This window comes from Giraffa tippelskirchi, chromosome 8 (genome assembly GCF_054371585.1).
Source record: "Giraffa tippelskirchi isolate mGirTip1 chromosome 8, T2T-mGirTip1v1.2.pri, whole genome shotgun sequence".
NCBI classification, from domain to species: Eukaryota; Metazoa; Chordata; class Mammalia; order Artiodactyla; family Giraffidae; genus Giraffa; species Giraffa tippelskirchi.
The window spans coordinates 157,644,053-157,670,740 of record NC_137282.1 but is presented as its reverse complement, the minus strand read 5'-3'; the positions used below and the strand labels follow the sequence as shown (position 1 = coordinate 157,670,740).

General features: G+C 45.9%; 1 protein-coding gene across 22 annotated transcripts in view; it reads right to left on the bottom strand.

Moving 5' to 3' along the window:
- Positions 1-26,688, bottom strand: part of NEDD9 (neural precursor cell expressed, developmentally down-regulated 9) — a 288,025-nt gene that overhangs the window by 152,471 nt on the left and 108,866 nt on the right. For 6 of the 22 annotated variants that reach the window (XM_081523808.1, XM_081523806.1, XM_081523819.1 and 3 more), the window contains 2 exons: positions 21,029-21,077; positions 19,793-19,951 (listed from right to left, as the gene is read on the bottom strand). The exons of 10 other annotated variants lie outside the window; for them this stretch is intronic. The gene's annotated coding sequence lies outside the window, so the exon portion shown is untranslated. The remainder of the gene's footprint in view (positions 1-19,792; positions 19,952-21,028; positions 21,078-26,688) is intronic. 6 more of the 22 variants (XM_081523810.1, XM_081523820.1, XM_081523822.1 and 3 more) reach the window with 2 other exon arrangements.

The following is a 26,688-nucleotide window of genomic DNA, read 5'->3' as shown; positions in this document are numbered from 1 at the left end:
AATAAAGCCATTCAGCTGTGCTATAACTACATGCTACTTCATATGTAGATAATCAGGAAACTAGATAAGATAAGTATGGCAAGATATTTTGGGGGCTTCCCTGGTGGCTCAGTGGTAAAGAATCTACCTACCAATGCAGGAGATAAGGGTTCGATCCTGGGTAGGGAAGATCCCCTGGAGTAGGAAATGGCCACCCACTCCAATATTCTTGCCTGGAAAACCCCATGGACTGGGACTAGGACCTAGACCTCATAGCCCCTGGCAGGCTATACAGTCCATGGGGTCACGAAGAGCCGGATACAACTTAGCAACTAAACAACAAGAAGGGATTTTTTAGGTAGTAGAAAATAACCAGCACAAGAATTTAATGCCTGGGAGAAGGGAACTTGAGGGGAGCCTTGCTACTGAAGCCTGTGTAGGTGTGTGGGATGGTCGCTCATGATTTCATGGCTGAGAGCTGGACTGTATACGTGTCAGGCAGAACCACCCAGGCCTTACCAAACATCTGGTGTCATGGGGGTGAAACTGAAACAAATATAATAAAAGTTGAGCAGTTCTGGGAGGTAAATATGTGAATATTAAACTTAAATTAACAAAAATTAAATGAAATTTAAAATTCAGTTCCTCAGTCATGTTCAAGTGTTAACAGCGGCTACTATACTGTGTGGTGCAGACATAGAGTATTTTCCTCGATGCAGTACGTTTTATTGCTGATCTAGAGTCTCTATGATGCAAAATTCACAATGTCCAGTAGTCAATCATAGATCAGTAGATGTGCAAAAACACAAATAAGCAAACTAGGATTGTGTGATCCACAGTAGACAATAAAAGAAGTAAGAAAAAAAAACCCACCTGATTTTAAGGTGGACCAAGTGTTGAACTTAGAAGCTAAAAACTATAAAACATATGTGTTTTACAGTATATACTCAAAGAATTAAAATTAAAAATATACTTACTAATTTTTTAAAAATGTCCTAATGAATGAATATGTAAGGATCTTAGTAGAGAAATAGGTATCAGAAAAAGAGTCATGTGGAAATTCTAAAACTGTGCAATACCTGAAATGAGTCACTCACTGGAGGGGCTTAAAGTGAAGATGGAAGAAGACTCAGTGAAGCTGGGAATAGGTCAGTGGAAATCATCAGAGAAAACAGATTAAGGAAAAATGAACAGAAGGTCAGGGACCTGTAGAAGAGTATCAAACAAACAGTGTAACACATGTGTGATTCGTGTCCCAGAAAGAGTAGAGAGTGAGGATGGAAAAAAAAATATATGAAGTAACAGTGGCCAAGCATTCCAGATTTTTTAAAAAATGACTTACAAATCCAAAAAGCTCGAGAATAAAGATAAAGAAAATCCTACATTGGAACATCAAAGTCGAACTACTCAACACTGAACAGAAAGACATAATTTTGAAAGCAGGTAGAAAAAAAAAGACAAATTATATACACGGGAGCTAAGTTAAAAATGACTGCTAATTTTTCATCAGAAACAATAGAGGCTAGGAGACCATAAGGCAACATTTTTCAGGTATCAGATGAAAAATCCTGCCCACCCAGAATCCTATATGAAACAAAAATATTCTTCAAAATACAAAGACATTCTTAGATAAACAAAATCTGAGAAAATTCATCACCAGCAGACCATGGTAAAGGATGTCCTTCAGTCCAAAGGGCAATAGTACCAGATGGAAACCACAGAAAGAATGAAAAGGAAGAGAAATGATAAATAATTGAATATATAAATTATGGTATGTTCATACAGTGGATTAATACTTAGTAATAAAAAGCAGAACTATTGACAAATACAATAACATGGATTAAGTTGACAAAAAGAAGCCATGGACAAAAGACTTGGTGCTATGATTCCATTTACATGACATTCTAACAGGAAAAACTAATCTATAGAGATACAAGTAACATCTATGGTATCTTGGGGGTGGGGCGTAGGAGAATGACGTACAACAGTGAGGCAACACTTTCTGGGGAGATGGGAATTCTCCATGGCTTAATTAGGGTAGTGGGTGTGTACGTTGGTCAAAGTCATCAATCTATCCACTGAAATATGTGAATTTTACAGCAGACAAATGAACAAGGTTGGTTAAAGTTTTAAGCAACCTTCTCAGTGAGGTTTTCCCCCCTATTTAAAGCTACAGCCCACTACTACTTATTTTTCGTTTTCTCCCATATATATATCATGGTCCCATACTTACATCATGATCTAACACACTGTATATTTTATTTGTGTTGTTTTATCCTCTCTTCCAGAACGTAATTTCCATGTGGGCAAAGACTTTTGCCCATTTATTTCTCTTCTGTGAACAGTGCTAAGAACACCACTTAGCACATTTGTTGTTGTTGTTCAGTTGCCCAGTTGTGTCTGACTCTTTGCAACCCCTTGGACTGCAGAGCCAGCCCTCTCTTCCCTCACCATCTCCCAAAGTTTGCCCAAGTTGATGTCCATTCCATCGGTGATGCCATCCAGCCATCTCACATTATACACAATGTAATAAATGTTGAATGAATGGATGGATGGATCGATGGGAGGATAAATGAGTGAATGAATTGACTTCCTTTACTATTATCAAATGTAAAATTGAGTAGACAGGCTAAAGTAAAGATACACTGAAATATTATGGAAACTCAGGATGCTATATTTTAGTCTAAAAGGGAAGTCGCTCAGTCGTGTCCGACTCTTTGCGACCCCGTGGACTGTAGCCTACCAGGCTCCTCCGTCCATGGGATTCTCCAGGCAAGAATACTGGAGTGGTTTGCCATTTCCTTCTCCAGGGGATCTTCCCGACCCAGGGATCGAACCCAGGTCTCCCGCATTGGAGGCAGACGCTTTAACCTCTGAGTCACCAGGGAAGTCCTATTTTAGTCTAACTCCAAGTTAAAAGGCAAGACACCTGCGTAAAAAAGTAACACAGACTAAACATGTACACAGTTGGCACAGCACGTGAGACACTTCACTCAGGCTTTCAGGTGAACTGTGGATGCTTACAATAAATATTTCCTCAGCTTTGTTTTTTGTACTTTACCCACTAGAAAATAGAGGTGTAACTTGGGAGTTAGGAAAATAACAGAGGGAAGTGGAGCTGGAGTTGGCAAGGGATAGATACAGGTGAGTGGGCTGCTATTGATCTTCCTGAGACCTACCACCTGAAGCCCCTTTTTGTTCTTTTAGAAAAATCAGTAAGAATAAACTCTCTTAAAAGTGTAGACATTGTGCCACCTGGGCCTGGCACATCTCTGGTTATAAAAATTACTGATAAGCACTTGTGGGGGGCATAATATTAGAATATGAGAGTGGCCTCAGTTCCCAAGAGGTAGGCGCCTCATTTAGCATCAAACTCCAGACAATTGAGAAAAATCCACCAGGTCCACCACGTGGGAAAGTCCACCCTATTGAAGACAGGGGACTCATTCAAGGTAGAAGAACATTTGGAAGGGGCGTGGGGCGAAATATCCAACAGCATCGTTCACGTTCCTGTCCTAAGGGTCATACCTGTTCAACGCAAAGAGCGAACTGGATTCCAAGCTTCAGGTAAGGGCATGTTTACTCGAGGTCACAGCTGATAAAATGAGATTCCAACACCAAGAACCATCTGGATGGTCTGAAGTATGCACCCTCGTTGGTACCTCCTCCAAGGCAAATGTCTGCCTCATGGTGACTTCTTCTGCAGGGACCACATTCTAAGGGGTACTGTCCCCTGAGGTCCCCTCCCACCCGCCATCGTGGCTATAGCTTCTCCAGCTCTGAATTTCAGAAAGCAGATACCTTTGGTATTCTTGTCATTAAACAACAACCATCTTCTCTTCCTTTCCATCCTTCTTTCTTCCCTGATGCCAGTCCCCCACCCCCATTAGAGAATATTTAAAGAAACTGGAGATTAAGACTCAGGGATGGGGGAGAGGCGGGGAGAACTCATACTTCTCATTCCATGACCTTCTGACTGTCTGAGTTACAAATGCCAGGAGTCAGCTCTTCCAAAGGAAACAAAAGGAATCTGGGAGGTTCTTGTAAAAGTACTTGCTGTTCAGTCGCTCAGTCATGTCTGACCCTTTGCAGCCCCAAGGACTGCAACATGCCAGGCTTCCCTGTCCTTCACCATCTCCTGGAGTTTGCTCAAACTCATGTCCGTTGAGTAAAAGAAGAGAAGACGTCAAAAAAGGAAGACATGGTGTGAAAGATCTTGTCTGGGACAGGGTGGTTGGAAAGGGGGTCTGGAAAGAGGGACCAGGGTGAGGCAGGGTGGAGAGGGGATGGGGGAGAGGGTGAAATAACCTTGAAGATTCTCAGAGAAGAAAGACGGACTAGAAATCCTCCCCCCCTGCCCAGGGAATATCTAAGATTTACTAGGGAGTTGCTGGGAGTGGGGGATGGGAAATGCAGAAGACGTACTGACCGGTGCTTTGAACCAAGTGGAGAAGAGTCGTCTGGGGTAACAAGATATCATGACATTTATGACTTATTTCAACAGTCTATAGTCTGGGACAGTGTAGGGAATTTTAGGGTTTCAGGTCATACTTGTGGTGTTACCTTGGTTACCTCGGTGTATAGGACAGAGGTGGAGGAGATGGAAAAGTGAACCCCGAAGTAGCAGGTGTGAGTGTGTTTGTGTGTGTGAGTGTGTGTGTGCACTGCCTTGAACCAACTTTAGCTCTGCACGAGGAACCGGAGCTGCCTCCTCCCCTGCCATCACGGCTTCATTTGCAGGGAACCTCGGATTGCCCCACCACACCGAGAGCGTCCTTAGTCCCCGTGCTCTGCCCCAAGTCTCCCAACAGCCTTCCCGGAGGAGAGAGGATCTTCTTTTCAACCCCATGAAAACTTGTAGAGTGTTCAAAGTACACAACGTCATGAGCTGGTTGTAAATACTAGTATCTAGAAGTCAGCAAAGCGGTGTTGGTGAAAGGTATCTTAGGCCGAGATCAAAAGGCCAGGTCAGTGTGACAGAAGAGAGTGTTAACAACTCCCAAGCCCACCTCCTGCTCCAGCCCTGCAGTGCACCAGCCTTCCTCTGTTCTTAAACACCACTCTGCCCCTTGTCCGTTCTCTTTGCCCCAAGGCTCTGACCCCTGACCCCCCGGGTCACAGCTCCTGAGACCTCTCTATCAGAGAGGTCTCACCACCCACTTTCACTTCTTGATGGCACTTGGCACTCTCTGGTTACAGCTTAGGGTCTCTAGTTACTTACTTGGCTTCTTTATGTCCCCACCACTGGAATATAAGCTCCACGAGAACAGAGACCTTGTCCATCCTCTTCTGCACCGAGGACAGTCTGGCTCATAGAAGTGCTCAGTAAGCACTCATCGAATGAATAAACATGCCCATGGGTGTAGGGTTTGTATCTTTTATGTTACATAGAAGGCAATTTTCTGTACTCGATACTGATTCAGCAGTCTCTCCCAGCCCTACCATTTTATACAATGATGAAAAGAAAGTGAAAGTGTTAGTCGCTCAATCTTGTCCAACTCTTTGCGACCCCATGGACTGTAGCCCACCAGGCTCCTCTGTCCATGGAATTCTCCAGGCAAGAGAACTGGAGTGGGCTGCCATTTCCTTCTCCGGAGGATCTTGCCTATCCTAGGGATCAAACCAGTGTCTCCTGCTTTGCAGGCAGATTCTTTACCGTCTGAGCCACCCGGGGAAGCCAAATACAATGATGAGGATGGTCCTTACCAGATCAGAGACCAGTGTTAGGTGTTAGAGACCCACCCCAAAGAGCAATGCTCTTTAAGGAGGAAGCAGATATCTGTGGTTCAGTTTTGCTGTGTGGTCAGGAGAAGGCTCAGAGGCCCCCAGGTGAGTTCAAAGGCCCCCCTCTGTTTGCTGGGTGGAATAATTCTTATTATGAGGCACACACTAGAATTCGCAGGCAGGAAGGGCTTGGCTCTGTCTTGGATTTATCTCAAGAGTTTCCCTCCAAGACCAGTGTGGACTCTTGCTGGGGAGGAGGGGAGGTTAGGGCTGGGGAGAGGAGGGGAGGTTAGCGCTGGCTGTTGACTGAGCAGTCCTGCCGCCCCCTCTCCCCCCTCAGCTTTTCAAGGCTCCCTGACTGCCTTTGATCACTCAACCAGTAACTGCTGCAGCAGCAGCCTGAGTCTGTGCTCAGAGCCTCACACAGAGAGGCTGTGAAAACCACTTCTCTCTGTGGAGCCCGGGCAGTCAGCTTCAGTCCAGGGCTACCGAGTCAGGGCCGCCTGGAAGCTGAGTTATGAAGGGTCAGCCAGACTTCCCTGTTGCCTCCACTCACATCAAGCCTTTCCATGCCCCAGCCCTCCCCTCCGCCCTTCCTGGCTCCCCATTTAGGAAAAGGGGAGCCAACCTGTGCTGCCCAGCCCCCAACCCATCTCTCCACCGATAGAGCAGAACCAGGAGGTGAAGTGGGGTGAAGAGGGGCAGAGGGGTGGGGGGTCGTGCTGTGGGAGGTGGGGCGGTGAAGACTGGAGGCCCAGCCATGTCTTTCCCTCTTTATGAGCTGCAACTTTGGGCAAGTCACTTCTCTCCCAGCTCAAATTCTTTCCTTGCAAATCTGTGCGAAAAATCCTCAATCTCTCCAGCTCAGAGTATGTCTACATTCAGAAGAGCTGATGGGCAGTATACAGAGTCTTACCCAACCTCCTAAACTGAGATGTTCACGGTTCACAATTCTTCAGGAGCTAGTCTGGGCAATGAAAAACTAATTTACAATTGGCTCTTAATGGCCAATTAAGGGCATCCCCGGCAGCTCAGACAGTAAAGAATCTGCCTGCAAAGCAAGAGACCCGGGTTTGATCCCTGGGAATATTCCTCTGGAGAAGGGAATGGCAACCCACTCCAGTATTCTTGCCTGGAGAATCCCATGGACAGAGGGGCCTGGCGGGCTACAGTCCATGGGGTCACAAGGAGTCGGACATGACTGAGCGACTAACACACACATTTAATGGCCAAACGTGACTTCAAGGGTTACACCATCTGGGTAACATATTTCATTTCTGTCTGGTCTCTTCCGGTACATCCAGCCTCAAGAAGAAAGCATTTAAGGTGAGGATTTCAGGTGTCAGGCTGACCTCTAGAGGCAATGCCTTGAGGAAGAAGAGGCTTTGAAACAGATCAGTTTTGACAGTTGTTCTTTTGACTCCTACACAAAGCCGACATTACTGTCCCCCACCCCCCCACCCCCAACCCCACAGCCATGAGAGGCTCATATAATCTGGACAGGCCACAGCTGGTTGAGACGCCACAGTCACTGTTACATACAACTAGCTCTTTTGCAACTCTTGCCTCATCAAAACTATGTTTTTTCCTCTTGGTTCAGTTTCTCTTTTAAATACCCAGATTACAAGTTGTGAAGACCGGGCCGATGTGGGCAGCCCCAAACGGAAGAAGTCTTATCATCTGGTTTTGGCAACTTCCTGTCCTCTGCGACTAATTGCGGGAGCAGAGACAGAGACTCACCGACTCTCAGAGATGGGAAGTCAGACGTCGGCAGGCCCACCCGGCCTCAATGTCACCAGCCAGCGAACAGGCTTACTGAGCACCCACTCTGTGCAGGAGGCTGTAGTGGGGGCTGGGGGGCATAGGACCAAGATGTTGAGCAAGACCTCTCGATCGCTAGCCCTGAGGGAGGGAGGTGGGCGAGGAGACAGGCGGTTGGGATGCTCGGGTCAATAGAATGGAGGTGTACGCTTGGGAGCTCGTGGAGAGGATGGGATGTCAGCCAGGCCTGGGAGAATCAGAAAAGGTTTGGGGGAGAGGTGGAGTTCTGAAGGAAGATGAGAGGGAGCCAGCAGATGATCACAGAGCTGGGCGAAAAGACGTTCCGGGGGGAGCTGACGGCACGTGCAGGGCTCAGAGGCCAGGTAGGAAAAGAGGTGGGAAGGGAGCCGGGGAGACCGAGGGGGCGGAGGGAAGGGCTGAGGGAAGCCCAGGGTCGGGGCACGTGGCTGAGCTCAGGGTCAGGGCGACGGGAGACGAGGCGGGAGCCGTAAGCCCAAGCCGGGTCGGGAGGGGCCTCCACCTTGAGAGGAGGCAGGGCTTCACCCCAAAGACAACAAGGGGGGACTCTGAAGGTTTTAAACGGCGCAGTGGTTAGGGAACAGTAGATAAACTGTTAGATTTCTTCGGTGGGCCCCTGGCAGAGGCAGGTCAGCTTGTTGGCACCACGTCCAAAGCTGGCATCTACAAGCACACGGCCCAGCCTGCCCTCCGGCTCGCGCTCCACCTGCAGGGCTCTCCACAGGGCAAGCCTTTCCCTTATCCCGCCGTGTCCTGGGTTTCCTCTCCTGCAGTGTTGACACACCCGGGCCCTTCTGCTCCCTCTCACTGGACACAGGAGAGCTTATCCCCAGAAGTCTGGGGCTTGGGGACCCCAGCCTTCCCCCTCTTATCTCTCCTCCAGAGAAGTGAGTCGTCTACACCGCAGCCATCCAAGCGCAGATGGAGCAGAGAAAGCCTCTCCGGGTAGGCAGCATAGACGTTTACACTGAGCCCAGCCTGCTGTGCCTTGTAACAATCACAGTCTGGCCTTTGTTTCGTGGATTAACTAACGCTGCCACGGAGCTTGCCTCTTCTTGACTGTCGCCTGTTCCCCAGGAACACGCTCTTTTTTTGTGTTGCTTTGTTTCATTCTGCTCAGCTTCTTCTGGCAGCTTCCTTCTCTGAAGCTAGGTCAGTGTTAATTTGGGTGTCTTAATGCCACCCCTCCTCCCGGGCGACATGGCACAATGGTTGGAGTTTGAATGCTCACTCAGCATTATTAACTCTATGTCTTCAGGCAAGTTGACTTAACCTGTCTGAGCTTCAGTTTCCCACCTGTGTAAGGCTGACGCTGTCTATTCTTCAGAACTGTGCGGAGTTTAGCTAATTTATTAACAGGTAATGTCCTTGGTGGGCTTCCCTGGTAGCTCAGTTGGTAAAGAATCCGCCTGCAATGCAGGAGACCCGGGTTCGATCCCTGGGTTGGGAAGACCCCCCAGTAGGCACATGAGAACTGAGAGCTCTTAATCATGAAAACAATGGTAGTATTAATGATGATGATCCTGTTCTTCCATGCACAGCCCTGGCTCTCCTGACTTAGAATCTCTATTTTCCCACCTGTTAAATGAGGATGAGAGTAGTTAGTTGGTAGAGTGATTGGGGGATCCAAGGTGATAAAAATGGGTGGAACCCATGGTAGGCTTTTGGAACGGGGGTGTTTCTCTGCCTCCTAGCCCTCCAGGGTGTCTCTTCCACTTTCAGCTGTCACATCCATCGCTAAGCCCTCTCCCTCCGTCTTGAGACACTCCTGGCAGGGGTCTCAAGCACTTTCTTGGCAAATGGGCTCTGAGATGAGGTTCCACGTTTGGGTTGCCCAAGATCAAAGAGTCATTTTTTCCGATCCCTTGTTTCTCTCTTGTTCTCTCTTTCTTGCCTGTTTTTGGTTGACTTGTGTCCCCTACGCTCTCCTCAAAAAAAGATACCTTGCAGTCCTAATGCCCAGCACCTGTGAGTGTGGCTTTATTTGGAAATAGGTTCTTTGCAGACTTAAGTTGCAACGAGGTCACCAGAGTCAGAGTGAGCTCTAGTCCAACATGACTGGGCCGGATTAGCAGAGAAGAGAAGTTGTGTGGAACTAGAGACCCGTGGGGAGGAGGCAACAGCGTGAGGATGGAGGGAGACTGGAGTCTTCTCACCAGAGCCAAGGAACATCTGGGGCTGCCAGAAACCGGGAGAGGCAAGCAGGGCTCCTCCCTAGAGGCTTTGGAGACCTCACAGCCTCACCACCTTGACTTGAGACGTCCAGTCTCCAGGACCGTGGGACCTGGTGACTCAGATGGTAAAGAATCTGCCTGCCATGCAGGAGTCCTGGGTTCGATCCCTGGGTTGGGAGGATTCCCTGGAGAAGGAAATGGCAACCCACTCCAATATTCTTGTCTGAAGAATTCCACAGGCAGAGGAGCCTGGTGGGCTACAGACCATGGGGTCGCAAAGAGTCGGACATGACTGAGTGACTTTCACTCACTCATTCACTCCAGGACCGTGAGAGAACACGTTTTGTCATTTAAAGCCAACGGGTTTGGTACTTTGTTATGCAGCTCTAGAAAACTAACACACTGGCCTCATTACCAGTTTGGGTCCACACGACTGAGACGTTCATTTATTTGTGAAACAAACACTTGTACAGCCTTCAGTTCAGTTCAGTTCAGTCGCTCAGTCGTGTCTGACTCTTTGCGACCCCATGAATCGCAGCACGCCAGGCCTCCCTGTCCATCACCAACTCACGGAGTTTACCCAAACTCATGTCCACTGGGTCCGTGATGCCCTCCAACCGTCTCATCCTCTGGTCATCCCCTTCTCTTCCTGTCTTCAATCTTTCCCAGCGTCAGGGTCTTTCAAATGAGTCAGCTATTCGCATCAGGTGGCCAAAGTATTGGAGTTTTAACTTCAACATCAGTCCTTAAACTAGTTTTTTTATCCAAATGAAGGATATATTATACAATTATGTATAACATAAAGTGGATCAAATGGAGTAAGATTAGGCTGATCAAGAAGAGGAAAGAAAAAATTGCTTAAGAAGACCCCAAACACTACCTTGTTGTTGTTCAGTTGCTAAGTTGTGTCAGACTCTTTGTGACCCCAGGGACTGCAGCACGCCAGGCTTTTCCCTGTCTTTCACTATCTCCTGGAGTTTGCTCAGATTCGTGTCCAAAACACTACCTTACTGATGGATAGAAGAAAGCAACTTTCTGTAAGAGTTGGAAAGGTCTTAGGTGCATGTCCGGGTGGGAGGAGGTCTAGGAGGTCACGATTCAGATGTCTCTGGGGAGATGGTATTTGATTTGATCTAAGAGTTCAGGTTTACAGATTAAAAATCAGCCACAAGGTACAACTTTGCTTCTGGCTTAACAGAAGACTAAAAGAATAAAACAAGCTGCTGTGTCTGAACTTGCAGGCCAGCCTGAGTGGCTGTGGTTTGAACAAAACCGAGTTGGCCTGAGTATGAATTACAGGAAGAAAGGAAGGAAGAAAATGAGCTCTAAGGCTATTTATTCCTTTTCTATGGCACACACTGAAGAAAAGATCGAGTCGCATGTCACAGACCCAGCTGGAAAACGTGGGGCCAGATGGAGCCGATGGGGTGTGAGTCACCAGCTCCCGACTTTCAGGAGCTCTGCATTTCAGACCTCTGAACCCAGCAAAAGCTCTTCATGAGTCCAGTGGGCTGCACCACCTCCCTTCCACCCCCCCACCCCCGCCTCCGCCCTTGGTTCTCAGGTTGCTTCAAGCTTCAGCCAAATATGTGTAGGTCTTAAACATTAGAATGGATGGTCATGGCCTTGGACTCCGCAGCCTGGTGTTTCAGGGCAAAATAGTACTTAGAGCTCAGCTGTGTTGGGTGGAGGAGGAAAACAGGGTGCACACTGCTGAAGGCGTGATCAAGTGTGATGGGGGCGGGCCTATGCCTACCACTGGCCAGTCAGAACTCTCCACTGTCCTGGCTACAGTCCTGGCTTAGGAATGGGCACAAGACACACGTCAGCCCGAGGAGAGTCAGTCCAGGGACTTTTACACAAGCTATCGGCAATGAGATGCAGTCACCTGGGTTGTTGAGAGAAGACAGTGTGTGTCTGGAACGGCTAGGTGCATCCTGTTACCATGTTGGAAGGGCCAGCTTGAGTGAGTTCAAGGAGAGAGAGAGAGACTCAGTCCTGACGAGACTGAGCTCCTTATATCCAGCTGCCACCAAAGCTCTTTTCTGTGACAAAAGCCAATACTTTCTTCCATCCTTTTATTTTCCTCAGCCATGAGCGGTTAGGTTTCTTTTACCGGCAACCTGAAGAGTTCTGGCTAAAACACGGACCTCAGCAAGACACAATAGGTCCACAGCAAATACTACAAAACTACACAGAAGCCAGACCAAAGATTCTGTCACCAGGCGGCATATTGCACCTGAGGGCTTGTTAAAAACAGAGCAGATGTAAACAAAGGAATGGTTGAAAAAGTATTTTAGAGTATCTTAAAACACAAAATGAGGGTAGTATTTCTTTACATCCATCTGGAATTAGGGAATAAAGACAAAGTTAAAAAAACAACAACATGGTAATCTGGATTCTTGCAGTAAGATGGCATCATCACTACCACCACCCCATCCCATCCCAAAGGCAAGAAGTACGGGTTTTGTCCAGCCTCTGGTCTAGGCTACTTGCCCAGGTCTGGCCAGCGGGACTGTCCCTGTTTTAAAATTGGAAGTCCTACATTCTCAGGACTTCCTTAGCCCTTGGACGGTCAGTCGCGCCATGTTTTGGGGAGTTCTAGGTTTTTATAGTCATAGCAGGTCCTGCGGGAGTGGGAGGGTGCCAAGTGATCTCTTCTGCTTTAGGCATCAGAGTTTCTCTTCTGTAAGTTTTAAAAGTTGGAGATTCATGGGGGATAGGGAAACCTGCTCTCCGAGGGACCTCCCTCAAGAATTCCATGATTTATTTATTTTTGTTACAGGATAAATTGGCTCTTATACACCAGTGGTTCCCACAACTGGCTGATCATAAGAGTCACCTGGGGGAACTTGTCATCGATATTTTTGGCTACGACACCCAAAGCCACACCCAAAGGTTCCAACTCAGATGGAGTCGGGTGGATCAGAGGTCTGTAGTTTAAAAAAATCTTTGCAACTGACATGTAAATTATTCACAAATGTCAGTGTGTTAAATGTCGTTAATAATAAATAACTTTCCGCACACCTCACCAAGGGCTAAGGTATACAAACTTTCCAGGCATCAGGAGGGCTTGTGAAAACACAGCTTGCTGGGTTTCACCCTCAGGGTTTCTGCTTCTGCGGGGCTGGGCGGACAGGGAATCTGCGTTTGCCATCAGCTACCTTCCGTAGCATCTTTGCAGACTGTAAGCTCAGTTGAGGGTCTAGTCCGATCTCCTTCATCTTTGTAATCATTATAACTTTCTCATCTCCCCCAGGACAGCACCCTTGGATCAATGTTGTATTGGCCTCAACAACAGTGACCTTTCTACTAACTCTCCAAAGAATATCGTGTCCTACACCCCTCCGCGTGTCAGAGAGGTCTCAGCTGGCTAGCTCAGGAATCCTGATGGTATCTGGGGACCTGTCCCCTGAGGACAGGGGCGGAACGACAGGATTTCCTGCTCTCAGCTTTAGGGGCTTTGTGCTGAATACAATAAAGTGTGCTGCCTCTCCCAGGGCCTCCAGTCACGCTCACTGGACTCTCAAAGACTCCATTCTATGATGCTGGTTGATTTATTTTTCACCCATTAACTCCTTCTCCTCATACTTAGGTTTTTAAATTGAGTTGCTGAGATGTTATTTAGTCGCTCTGTCAGGTCCGACTCTTTGCAACCCCCATGGACTGTAGCCCATCAGGCTCCTCTGCCCATGGGATTGATTTCCCAGGCAAGAATGCTGGAATGGGTTGCTATTTCCTTCTCCAAGGGGATCTTCCCGACCCAGGGATCGAACCCACGTCTCCTGCACTGGCAAGCAAATTCTATAACTTTTCATTTCTGTGGGTAAACTTGTCATTATCCACCTGGAAGCCTCAGAATGAACGATCCAGTCCCTGCTGGGGCCATGCAGGGCCCCTAATCGTCCCGCATCCGCTGGCCTGTTGGTTCTCTGTTGGTGTCAGCATACAGGTGAGCACCTTGGCACTGTCTTCCCACACACCTTCATTAGTACAAGAACTGTTTCGTGGACTACAGAGATCTATGCGTGGCTGCAAGCTGACCTAGACCCAGACATGCCCCCAAACAAAGTTAGAGAGAAGAGAAAGACTCTCCATTTGGAGAATCAAGTTACTTTAGGAGGAAAATGGGTATTTCTCTTGTAGATGTGTGTGTGTGTGTGTGTGTGCGTGTGTGTGTGTGTGTGTGTGTGTGTGTGTGTGTGTGTGTGTGTATAAAATCTAAATGTGATCCTGGTACATGGCAGGAAGAAGTTACTCTGAACAACAGCAGAGGATCTATTAAAGGAATATTTAAAGGAGACTCCGTAGGAAAGAAATAAAGTCCGAATGAATGGTGCTGTGCTGCCTTTCTTCCCTTTTCATCTTTCTCTTTTTCTGTCTCCCTCTTTTGTGTGTTCTGCCTCGTGCTTCTCCTCTGCAAGTCAAGCCTTTCACTAGCACTCCTGGGCCCAGCTACAAGCAACCAGAGCCACAGTCAATATTTTGACCTCCATATTCTATGAGTTTCGCTTATTTTTTTTCGAGGTTTCATTATTTATTCCTCAAACTATAATATTAAACAATCCCAGTCACATTTTTCTTTCACTTTAGTTCCCTTCTCAGCTTGCTCTTCTAACTGGAGGATAGGATTTGTGTAGGTGTAAAAATCTGGCCCTGGGTTGACTATAGTCATCCAGGAAATACCCACCTACACATGTGGGATAAGTCATAAGCCACCAAGCCCAGAGGTGAATCTCTTATTAGGCAGCAATATATTAGGAACTAATGCTAAAGAATGAAAAAGAAATGCAAAAAGGCAAAATGGTTGTCTGAGGAGGCCTTACAAATAGCTGTGAAAAGAAGAGAAGTGAAAGGCAAAGGAGAAAAAGAAAGGTATACCCATTTGAATGCAGAGTTCCAAAGAATAGCAAGGAGAAATAAGAAAGCCTTCCTCAGTGATCAATGCAAAGAAATCAAGGAAAACAATAGAATGGGAAAGACTAGTGATCTCTTCAAGAAAATTAGAGATACCAAGGGAACATTTCATGCAAAAATGGGCTCAATAAAGGACAGAAATGGTATGGACCTAACAGAAGCAGAGGATATCAAGAAGAGGTGGCAAGAATACACAGAACAACTATACAAAAAAGATCTTCAGGACCTAGATAACCACAATGGTGTGATTACTCACCTAGAGCCAGACATCCTGGAATGTGAAGTCAAGTGGGCCTTAGGAAGCATCACTACGAACAAAGCTAGTAGAGGTGATGGAATTCCAGTTGAGCTATTTCAAATCCTAAAAGATGATGTTATGAAAGTGCTGCATTCAATATGCCAGCAAATTTGGAAAACTTAGCAGTGGCCACAGGACTAGAAAAGGTCAACTTTCTTTCCAATCCCAAAGAAAGGCAATGCTAAAGAACATTCGAACTATCGCACAATTGCACTCATCTCACACACTAGCAAAGTAATGCTCAAAATTCTCCAAGCCAGATTTCAATAGTACGTGAAATGTGAACTTCCAGATGTTCAAGCTGGATTTAGAAAAGGCACAGGAACCAGAAATCAAATTGCCAACATCCATTGGATCATTGAAAAAGCATGAGAATTCCAGAAAAATATCTACTTCTGCTTTATTGATCATGTCAAAGACTTTGACTGTGTAGATCACAACAAACTGTGGAAAATTCTTTGAGAGATAGGAATACCAGACCACCTGACCTGCCTCTTGAGAAATCTGTATGCAGGTCAAGAAGCAACAGTTAGAAGCAGGTCAAGAAGCAAGCACAGACTGGTTCCAAATTGGGAAAGGAGTACATCAAGGCTGTATATTCTCACCCTTCTTATTTAACTTCTATGCAGAGTACATGGGCCGGATGCAGCACAAGCTGAAATCAGGATTGCCAGGAGAAATATCAATAACCTCAGATATGCAGATAACACCACCCTTATGGCAGAAAGCGAAGAAGAACTAAAGAGCCTCTTGATGAAAGTGAAAGAAGAGAGTGAAAAAGCTGGCTTAAAACTCAACATCAGAAAACGTGAGTTTGAGCAAGTTCTGGGAGTTGGTGACGGACAGGGAAGCCTGGCGTGCTGCAGTCCTTGGGGTCACAAAGAGTTGGACACGACTGAGCAACTGAACTGAACTGATATTAGGAACTGAATGTTAAAGGAATAGACGTTTATTGACCATCTGCCATGTGGAAATTTTACATGTGGCTCTCTGGGGGACAAAATGGCTAGGAAGTTTACAAAAATTTCATTTATTGGAAGAGGCACATGTGTAACAATGAACTATGCTAAATGTCAAAATAAATTATTGCTCCTAGACTCTTCATTTCATCATACTGTATGGCCATACTGCAACCCCCATGGATAATGCATACTTTTAACTTAAATTTCTTTCCTTGTAAAGTTTCTCTTTTAGAACCGAACTATTGAGGCAATATTCAAAGTATTCTGTTAGCCCTGCCTCATTTCTAAATCTTTTTTTTCTTTAAATTAAAAGATCCCTCTTAATGGGATTCCCTCTCAATTGCAGTCAAGGGCTACAATTCAATATAAGGATTTCTTTGGTTCAGCTTAATAAGACTGGGCCACAGTTGTCTACAGCACAGTTGTCTATTCGCATCTGGCTGACGAATGCATCTACCACTCATTCCATGGACACAGCCAAAGACATGCAAACCCGGTGAAAGTTGAGCTGGAGTTGGAGTTGTTTAGTTGCTGAGTCATGTCTGACTCTTTTTTGACCCCATGGACTGTAGCCTACCACGCTCCTCTGTCCATGGCAAGAATACTGGAGAGGGTTGCCATTTCCCTTTCCAGGGGATCATCCCAATCCAGGGATCAAACCTGTGTCTCCTGCATTGGCAGGCAGATTCTTTACCAAAGTTCCCTGACCAGGGATAGAACCCATGTTTCCTGCATTGGAAGTGCAGAGTTTTAACCACTGGACCACCAGGGTTCTAAACCTAGTATTTTTTTTTTCCATTTAATGATTATGGCTAAAAACTTTTTCAGGGCTTCCTTAGTATAAAGCATTGTTATAAGCAGTAGGTATATGTTGTGCTACCTCGGTGGTGTCCAAGTCTTTGCAACCCTACAGACGGTAGCCTGCCAGGCTCCTCTGTCCATGGGATTCTCCAGGGACGAATACTGGAGTGGATATATGTTACTTCATCTAATTTCACAATAATCCAATGAGGTGATGTACAAAAAAGAGTTAACACAGCAGGCCTGAGGTTGCTATCCTTAAAAAGACTTGCTTACAAGGCATCTTGGAACTTAGATTTCAAAAGGGTTCCTATCATTCCGAGGAGAATTATTCACTGCACCTAACTGTACAAACATGGGGTTTATGCTGCTCCCTCCTGGGAATCTTGAATTTTGGTATGTCACAGAGGGTGCCCAACCAACCAGTGCTCAGTCAACGCTCTAGCCCTGGGTCTCCAATGAGCTTCCTGGTAGACACCACTTCACATCTCCCATAACTTGCTGCAGAAAGATTTAAGCATGTCCTATGTGACTCCACTGGGAGATGAATCTTGGTAGCTTCTGCCTGGTTTCCTTTGGGCTTTGCCCCATTTGTTTTCCTTTTGCTGAATTTGATTTGTATGCATTTGATGTAATAGTTGAGCTTCCTAGGTGGTGCTAGTGGTAAAGAACCTGCCTGCCAATGCAGGAGACTCAGGTTGGATCTCTGGGTTGGGGAGATCCCCTGGATGAGGGCACGGCAACCCATTCCAGTATTCTTGCCCGGAGAATCCCGTGGAGAGATGTAACAGATCTTAGTATGGTTATATACTGAGTGCTATGAGTCCTCCTAGTGAGAAATCAAACCCACGGGGGCCTTGGGGACCCTGACACAGGTGTGTGACATTATCACTACTCTAATTTTGAAGGCGACAAGCTGATTCATGGAGAGGTTAAGTAACTACCCTAAGGTCACATAGCAGGCACATGACACAGCTGGGATTTGGAGCCAGGCAGGCTGGTTCCAGAGCCCTTGCTTCTAACCCCTATGGAGGCTCCAGAATTACAGCAATAATACCTCTTTCCCTGGGAGATTGTGAGTTAAAGGGGGGAGTGTTTGCTCAGAATATACTAAATGCTCAATAAAACTACTATTGTTTTATTATGCATCAGCCACCCATCCTTTCCACGTGCTCATCAGGAAATCTACCATACATTTCCTGCAGTTCAGCGACAAGTAGAATGTCTTCAAGAGGCTGAAACATCTAGGAGGAGGAAAAAGGGAGGGGAATGATACGGAACTCATCCCACTATTTTTAACAATATTTATTATAACATTTTTTCCTTATAGCTAACTGGAGCCCCAATACTTTCCTCTTTCTTCACCTCTTTCATGGTCTCCTGATGTCCACTGAGGACCGGACACTGGGATCGGTGATGGAGTCAGTACAGCAGGCTGAGTGTTCAGAAGAACTGCGGCAGAAGCTGGACAGGAAGGGGTGATTTTACCCCCTTTCATTATGGTGACCATAGTTTCTATTACTTGTTCTCTAAATGGATCACATTGTCTGACAACAGGATACTTCACATTCTGTTTGCTGAAATTATTTCCCAATCACCCTTACTCCTTCCTACTTTTCAAACATTCTAATTAATGCAGAAACATCCTGTTTCTTTCCACTGAGGAAACTAAATGACCCCAGCATTCCATAGACATATTCTGGCACTACTGCTTTCAAAGGAAAACAACCTTCATGCTTTTCTGGCCATGCCACACAGAACTTCCCCTCCCAGGGATCGAACCCGTGCCCCTTGCATTGGAAGTGTGAAGTCTTAACCACGGGACCACCAGGGAAGTCCAAAGAAAAACAACTTTCTTCAAAATGCCTGTTTTCTATGTGTCAGAACAAACATGTGGCAAGTTGCTATGATGCTTTGGTTGATGGATCAAGATGCTCTAGTTAGAGATGGAGTTGGGTAAGCAGAGTACATAAATATAGTGGAATTTAGACAGTAAAAGAAGCTGTCCTTGTTTTAAAACCTCTTCTCCATCTACTCCCCCAAACCCCCCTTACTAGAGAAGCAAGTTTCTCATTTCATAGCAAGGAATATGACTTAAGATGTAACTAGCAGGAGAGTAACGGCTTGACATCCCACCAATTAAAATCAATGAGATCAAATCTTTCCCAACAAGTACATTTTGATAAAAGTCAAATTGGAAGGAGCCCATGGATATTAGGCATATGGAAAGAGGACTTGGTCATAACAAGCGCCAGAAAAAGGAAATGGAATTTAAGAAGAAAAACTGGTGGTACTCAAGGATCACTTCATAAATACGGTAGATTTTTCTACCGGAAAGCTTGGCTCTTCAAGGCTAGCACTTTATTAGCAACAAGGGAAAGATAGGAATAAAATGAAAAGCCTCCCATCTTTAAATAAATGCATTTTTGTCTAAGAAAAATCAGTGTCTTCACACCAAAGGCATCTATGCTGTAAGGATCCACTGCAAGGAGCTGCTTAGTCATTAGATGAACATCTTTATGCAAATGCCTTATTTGAAAGACTGAGGTTTCAGTTTTAGCAGCTGTCATACGATCACTTGCCTGACTTCACATAAGTCACTTCATATCACCTTAGTTTCCTCAGTTTCATTTGCTGTAGAGTGGAGGATATAATTACACTCCCCAGGACTGTTGTGAACTTCAAATAAGTTGGTGTGGGACAGTGTTCTGACGGGATTGTAAATTAGCGCCTTAATATTGGCTTCCCTGGTGGCTCAGTGGTAAAGAATCCGCCTGCCAATGCAGAAGGCACAGGATTAATCCCTGGGTTGGGGAGATCCCTTGGAGAAGGAAAAGGCAACCTGCTTCAGTGTTCTTGCCTGGAGAATTCTATGGACAGCAGAGCTTGGTGGGCTACAGTCCATGGTGTCGCAAAGAGTCAGACATGATGCTGCAGACATGATGGCACACATCTAAATGTTGGCTACTAACATTTTGATCCAGTGATGTTAACTAGCACCAAGATTAAAGAGGAAAATCAAAAACGTGAAACAAAAACCTAGTTTTCACCGTGTTGGCTGTCAAGCAAGACAGGAGGGTTACCTCAGGAGGAGAAACTTACAGAGCTAAAGGGAAGGGGTGTTGCAATAAACTCACGGTGTGACTGGTCAGAATGTCAGCCGTTCTCCACTGCAGCCACCTTAATCCCTCCTCCTGGGTTTGTCTGGCTGAAATCACACACACAGTGGTCTAAACAGGCGATGGCATCAATTAAGATTTAGGTCAGAGCCTCTGAAGTAGCCAGTGATTTAGGTTCTGGGATTAAGGAAGACAAAGTCTTACCAATGGCTGGATAAGAACAACATTCCTCTCTACTGCGATCATCCTAAGGCAAGGAAATGTTTGAAATTCAGGCAGCTTAGTGTGATGTGCCTGCTAAAGTTATTAGATGGTTGAACTTTTGAAAAACACAGCAGTGCAAATATGTTTTATCAATCTCTCCTGTTGGTAAGGATCTTGGAGGAAGCAGATTGGACTCATCCCCCAGTGCAGTTCGCTCTAAAATGGATCCTTATTCTAAAGGACTCATTCTGCCCTGCTGTATTCCCATCTGTCTGCCTGGAGTCAGTCTCCTCTCTCGTCACCATCATTCAAACATCCTCTGTTTTCTTCCCAAATGCTGAGGACCGTCATTAGGCTCAGAAAAAGCTGCAAATTAGCAAATCTCTCAGCGTTTCTTCTAAGGAACTTATTTTTCAGTGGAATTTTTGTAATGTTCCTGTCTGACTTTTTTTTTTTTTAACTATTCCCTGAAGACCAAGCTCCTCGGCTCTGTCCTTGGCAATGCGATTCTAAGGGTGAATAATACCCTTTGGGACCAACTAATTACCACAGTTTCTTCCATTTAGCTACGAGCTGTTTTGGCACCTTCCAAATAGCATCCCTTGCAAATTAATCCTGCCGAACTATGAAATGTCTGGCTTTCTTGTCTGAACAATCAGAGATATCCATGACAGGATCTTGGCTCTCACAGGGCTGTGTGGTCAGGGGTAATAAGCGCAGGCCTCAGTGTTTCAGGGCTGCTGCTGCTTAATTGCCTCAGTTGTGTCTGACTGTGTGCGACCCCATGGACTGTAGCCCATCAGGCTCCTCTGTCCGTGGGATTCTCCAGGCAAGAATACTGGAGTGGGTTGCCATGCCCTCCTCCAGGGGGTCTTCTCCACCCAGGGATTGAACCTGGGTCTCCTGCATTGCAGGCAGATTCTTTACCACTAAGCCACCAGGGAAGCCCCAGTGTTTCAGAGACCTACTGCATTTCTTTCTTGGGAGACGGTGATAAGGTGTTTGCCAAGGTCACTTTGTTCAGTGACCAAGAGGCTGCTGAGAACTTACCGGGGAGAATAAGACAGCTGCTTCTCCCGTCTCCCCTGGGCCCAGGTGGCTGTTTGCAAATTGAGAATGAGAGAGAAGGAGAGAAGGATAATCAGAAACCCAGACAGATGGGGGGAAGGCATTGAACTTAAGAGGCAAACAACGATGATTTAACTTACAGATAAACATAATGTAATCTATCAACTATATTTATTCCTGTGAGTCCTCATTAATACAGAAAATCAAGAGTTGTCTATGCTTTAAAGGTGATACAGGGACTTGCTTGGTGGACCAGTGGTTAGAACTCTGAGCTTTCACTGATGAGGACACAGGTTCAATCCCTGGTCAGGGAGCTAAGATCCTGCAAGCTCTAACGTACGGCCAAAAAAAAAAAAAAAAGGGAAATACAATTATTTTTTTTCTCTGTTTATTAATTATAAGGAAACTATTCTAATACTTGGGTAACTTACAAACCAACACAGATGAAACAAAATATCCCAATAATTTTCTGACTTTAAACCCACTTGAAAAAAGATCCATGCTGGCGCGGACCATTGTAGGGACTCCATTAATACTTGCTGATACACAGGTTGGTCAACATGGTAACAAAGGAAAGCTAACTTTAAAAAATCCTTCCGAAATTTCCTTTTGATACTTGTACCTCTGTGATCCGGTATATCACCAAGGTAATGAGATGTATACCATTTTGACTTTCTTACGGAGGTTGAGCTGAATTTAATTGGATTGACTCATTCATCCTAGGAGACTTCTCTCTCTAAATATGTATCTCCATACTCATGGGGTCGAAAAGAGTCAGACATGACTGAGTGACTGAACTGAACTGAACTGAACTCTCCTCTTATGGAATGCTCTTTTCTTGTCAAATCCCACTCATTCTTTAGATTCCTTCTTTTAAAAAGCTTATTCTGTCTCCTCCTCTTCCTCTTATCAGCTAATAAATATCAAGCATTAAATGTGTCAAATAACTGCTTTAGGGATTTGGTGTATATTGATTTACGGAACACTCAAAACGAAGTATTGACTCATAACTTTCAAAACCACCCAGTGAGGTAGGCCTGTTAGTACCTCCTTTCTGCAGATGAGAAACTGAGAAACAGAAAGGTAAAGTAGCGGCACACAGCGGCTGGGTGGTAGAGGAGGGGTTCTAGCCCAGGCGGTTGGCTCCAGAGCTGCCCTCTTAAGCACTCTACCAGTTACTGCAGCCAGACCAGTAACACAGCCCCTGACACTAGCCATTGACCTCAACGTCTCCACTCTGCAGACGGACAGAGAGCACTCCCTCCTCAGTGTTCTGTTTCTCTTGGGATGTAACACACCTGTACGTTTTCCCTCTAGAGACACAGGGGCTGAGAGAACACTGCGCTTGCTAAAGCCACGTTGTGATGGCACAGGCTCACTACCGTGCTTCTAGGGGAAAATACTTCCCATGGTGATGCTCAGCCACTGATAGTATCACTTCCTCTAAATGTTTCCACTCCTTACGGGTGAAGCTGTGGGCGGGGAATTTCAGAGTCATGGAAATAGCCAAAGGGTTATGAGAGGTTCACGGACACAGTACCATTTGATGACTATGTGCTAAACAGTCCCATATACTCTAAGGAAAAGATGAATCTAAAAATACACTAGTGGGAAGGCTCCAGGGGAGTTGCGTATGAAAAGTGGACTCTTTAGGATCTAGCAGAGTGGTTAGGACTCATCGTGGCCATTTGCTGATTTTGGCAAAGGGTGCTTTTGAAAACTAAGTATCACACAGATACTTGCACTAAGGGTTTGTGCGGTAGGGGAAGTGGACAGTGAGAGTGAAAGCTTCCCTGAACGTCCCCACAATCAGGACGGGTCTCCTTCCGGGAGTCAGTTCTATTTCCTCTTTCCCTCCATGCATGTGTGCAGTCGCGCAGTCGTGTCCGACTCCTTGTGACGCCCCGGCCAGTCATTTTTATTTCTCCTTTCCTTCCATGTAAGGACCCTTTGCTCCTTCGATGTCTTTTTCCTTCTGGCTGTTAGGTGCCTAGTTCGTTCACCTGTTACCCCCAGTCAAACCCGATTTCTAACATAAGGCAAAGCTGCCTCACATCTCGGCTGGTATGATTTTGTGCATGAGAGAAAGAAATTTAGGAGGCATTATGCCTTCCTGCAATCATTCTTGAGCCTTCATCTTTGGCAATGACCTGGGACTGTCAACTGATAGAGATGATAAGTAGACTGTCACTTGTTTACACAGTAGAATGCTCTACAGCCATGAAAACGAGTATTCAGCATCTATTTGCATCCATATGGATAACCCTCCAAAACGACACCAAGTCACAGACTCAGTTATGGAGGAATGCATATGGTATGATTACATGTGTTTAAGTTTCCAAACAGGCAGAAATAAACTGCATATACACATAAACTGCATATAAATTAATTACATATAAATTGCCTATACATGTATACATATAGGCACATGAGGCCAGTCTAAAAAGAAAAATAATGGAGTGTAATTAATACACAATTTAAGACAGCATTTCCCTTCAAGTGTTGGGAAGGTGGGCAGTGGGTACACCCGTATTTGTTTTCTTACTTCTACTATTATTTACAATGTATGTGCACATCATATATAGTTCTTTGTAGCATGAAATGTTTCACGTATTTTAAAATGTTTCTCAAGTGAAATGGATCTGGATTGCTGCTGCTGCTGCTAAGTCGCTGCAGTCGTGTCCGACTCTGTGTGACCCCACAGACAGCAGCTCACCAGGCTCCGCCATCCCTAGGATTCTCCAGGCAAGAATACTGGAGTGGGTTGCCGTTTCCTTCTCCAGTGCATGAAAGGGAAAAGTGAAAGTGAAGTCGCTCAGTCGTGTCCGACTCTTAGCAACCCCATGGACTGTAGCCTACCAGGCTCCTCCGTCCATGGAAGGATCTGGATTAGTGGCCCTCATTTACCATCTTCCTTGGAAAGTGGAGGGAGCGACTTGGGGAAGAACAGCTGCCAATAGAAATTAAGTAGAAGGGTTTCCTGGGTGGCTCAGTGGTAAAGAATCTGGCTGCCCATGCAGGAGACACAGGTTCAATCCCTGGTCGGGGAGGATCCCACATGCTTCGGAGTAGCTAAGCCCGCGCGTCACAACTACTGAGCCTGTACTCTAGAGCCCGGGAGCTGCAACTACTGAGCCCACAAGCCCTAAACAAGAGAAGCCACCGGAGTAAGAAACCCGTGCACCGCAACTAGAGAGATAACCTTGCCCTCCATGACTAGAGAAAAGCCTGCACAGCCATGAAGACTCAGCACAGCCAAACAAAAAAAAAAAAACAAACTTAAATACAGGTGAGTTATAAACCTCTTTCAACCACAGCTTCTAATCTAAAGTGAAAGTGCAAAGGAAAGTGGGTGCGTTGGCACCTCTGCTGAGTTACTCCTGAACGGCCACCTCTGTCCTCAGGGCAGAACTACCCGACAAGGAGCCTGGGACTGTGTCCACCTCCGGCAGTCTTTCCCTTCACGGCCTGGACGTGTGGGAGCCATGACAGGCACAGCGGAGTTGCTTATTTTAATGACCAAAAAAGCCTGGGGCACACATGAGGCTGGCTCAGCCAGCCCCTGACCAGAACGTCCATCCCTCCTGGCCCTGCAGCTGGGAGGACGGGATGCAGCCAGGCCGCTGGGGAGCACCTGCTTTCACGGAGCTCTGTCCAGTCTTCCCTCCGTGAGGCCCACCTGTCAGGGTTCCCACGTCAAGTGTGCTGCCAGTACAAGGAGGGACACGGTCCTTTACTTTAAGTAAAGGACTTAAGTAAGGACTTTAAGTAAAGGACTCACTTTTATGGTGGAGGATGGCCAATTGGATGAAGGTGGTCAAAAATTACGAACTTCCAGTTGTAAGTAAGTACTAGGGATGTCATGTGGTGTAGTCTCTCAGTCGTGTCTGACTCTGTGCGACGCCATGGACTGCTGTCCGCCAGGTTTCTCTGTCCATGGGATTTCCCAGGCAAGAATACTGGAGCGGGTTGCCAGTTCCTTCTCCAGGGGATCTTCCTGACCCAGGCATTGAACCCTCGTCTCCTGCATTGGCAGGCAGATTCTTTACCGCTGAACCACCAGATAACATACAATATGACAAATATAATTAACACCGCTCTACGTTATACATGGAAGTTTTTAAGGGCATAAATCCTAAGAATTCTCGTCACAAGGAAAAATTATTTTTTTCAATTTCTTTAATGTTGTCTCTATATGAGATGATGGATGTTCTGTTATGACAATCACTTCATGATGTATGTAAGTCAAATCATTACCTTGTACACCTTAACTTTTTTGTTGCTGTCTGTCAGCTATATCTAAAAAAACTGGAAGAATACAAAAACAAAAAAAGGAAAATAAATAGAGACGCCTTCTTTTAAACTTAAAGATATGTAAATTAAAAAAACCTCATTTCAGTGGCACCTCATGCCACTTCTGCAAATAAAAAGCCAGTGCCATTGTGGTTACTAGAAGACAAAATTGTGCTATTAAATTTTAGCTAGCTACCACTGCCTGCTGATGGCTCACAGCGTAAGGTCTACTTTCTCTTTGTGGAAAAGGTAAATGGCCACAGTTAGATGGGTCTTCAGATCAGGCCTACATCAAAGGATGAAGAGTGAAACGGAAAAGATCTTTCTCCATGACACAGTGACGAAGTTGAGTGACTCAGTGTGATTAAATGCCACATCTGGTGTCAGTTACCATACCCACTTATTGTGTCCCACACTTTGGAAATTTTGATCAAATGAGTTATGGGGAGGCCAGGAGGCAGAGGGGGAGTGGAGGCAATTCAAGGTGGGAGGTGTCTTCACGTGGTGCAGTTTTGTACAGGACGTGCTGAGTTTAACCCTCCCCGGTTCTGGGGCCTGGGTCCTTTCTCCAAGTGGAATCTCACAAGGGGATGAGAAGGGCCCTCCCTCCAGGGCCCCTGAATGGGTAGGAAGAGTGCTGGGGGGAGGGAAGAGTGAAAAGAGAAGAGAGGAAAGCCAGAAAGGGCACATGACCAAGTCAGCTACCACTGTGGGCAACGGGGGCATAAGTCCAGGAGGAAACTTTGAGGAAAGGTAAGCCCGTCTTCCTCAGTGATCAATGCAAAGAAATAGAGGAAAACAATGGAATGGGAAAGATAGGGATCTCTTCAAGAAAATTAGAGATACCAAGGGAACTAAAGAGCCTCTTGATGAAAGTGAAAGAGGAGAGTGCAAAAGTTGGCTTAAAGCTCAACGTTCAGAAAACTAAGATCATGGCATCTGGTCCCATCACTTCATGGGAAATAGATGGCGAAACAGTGGAAACAGGGTCAGACTTTATTTTTTGGGGCTCCAAAATCACTGCTGATGGTGATTGCAGCCATGAAATTAAAAGACGCTTACTCCTTGGAAGGAAGGTTATGGCCAACCTAGATAGCATATTTAAAAGCAGAGACATTACTTTGCCAACAAAAGTCCGTCTAGTCAAGGCTATGGTTTTTCCAGTGGTCATGTATGGATGTGAGAGTTGGACAGTGAAGAAAGCTGAGTGCCGCAGAATTGATGCTTTTGAACTGTGGTGTTGGAGAAGACTCTTGAGAGTCCCTTGGACTGAAGAAGATCCAATCAATCCATCCAAAAGGAGATCAACCCTGGGTGTTCATTGGAAGGACTGATGTTGAAGCTGAAAC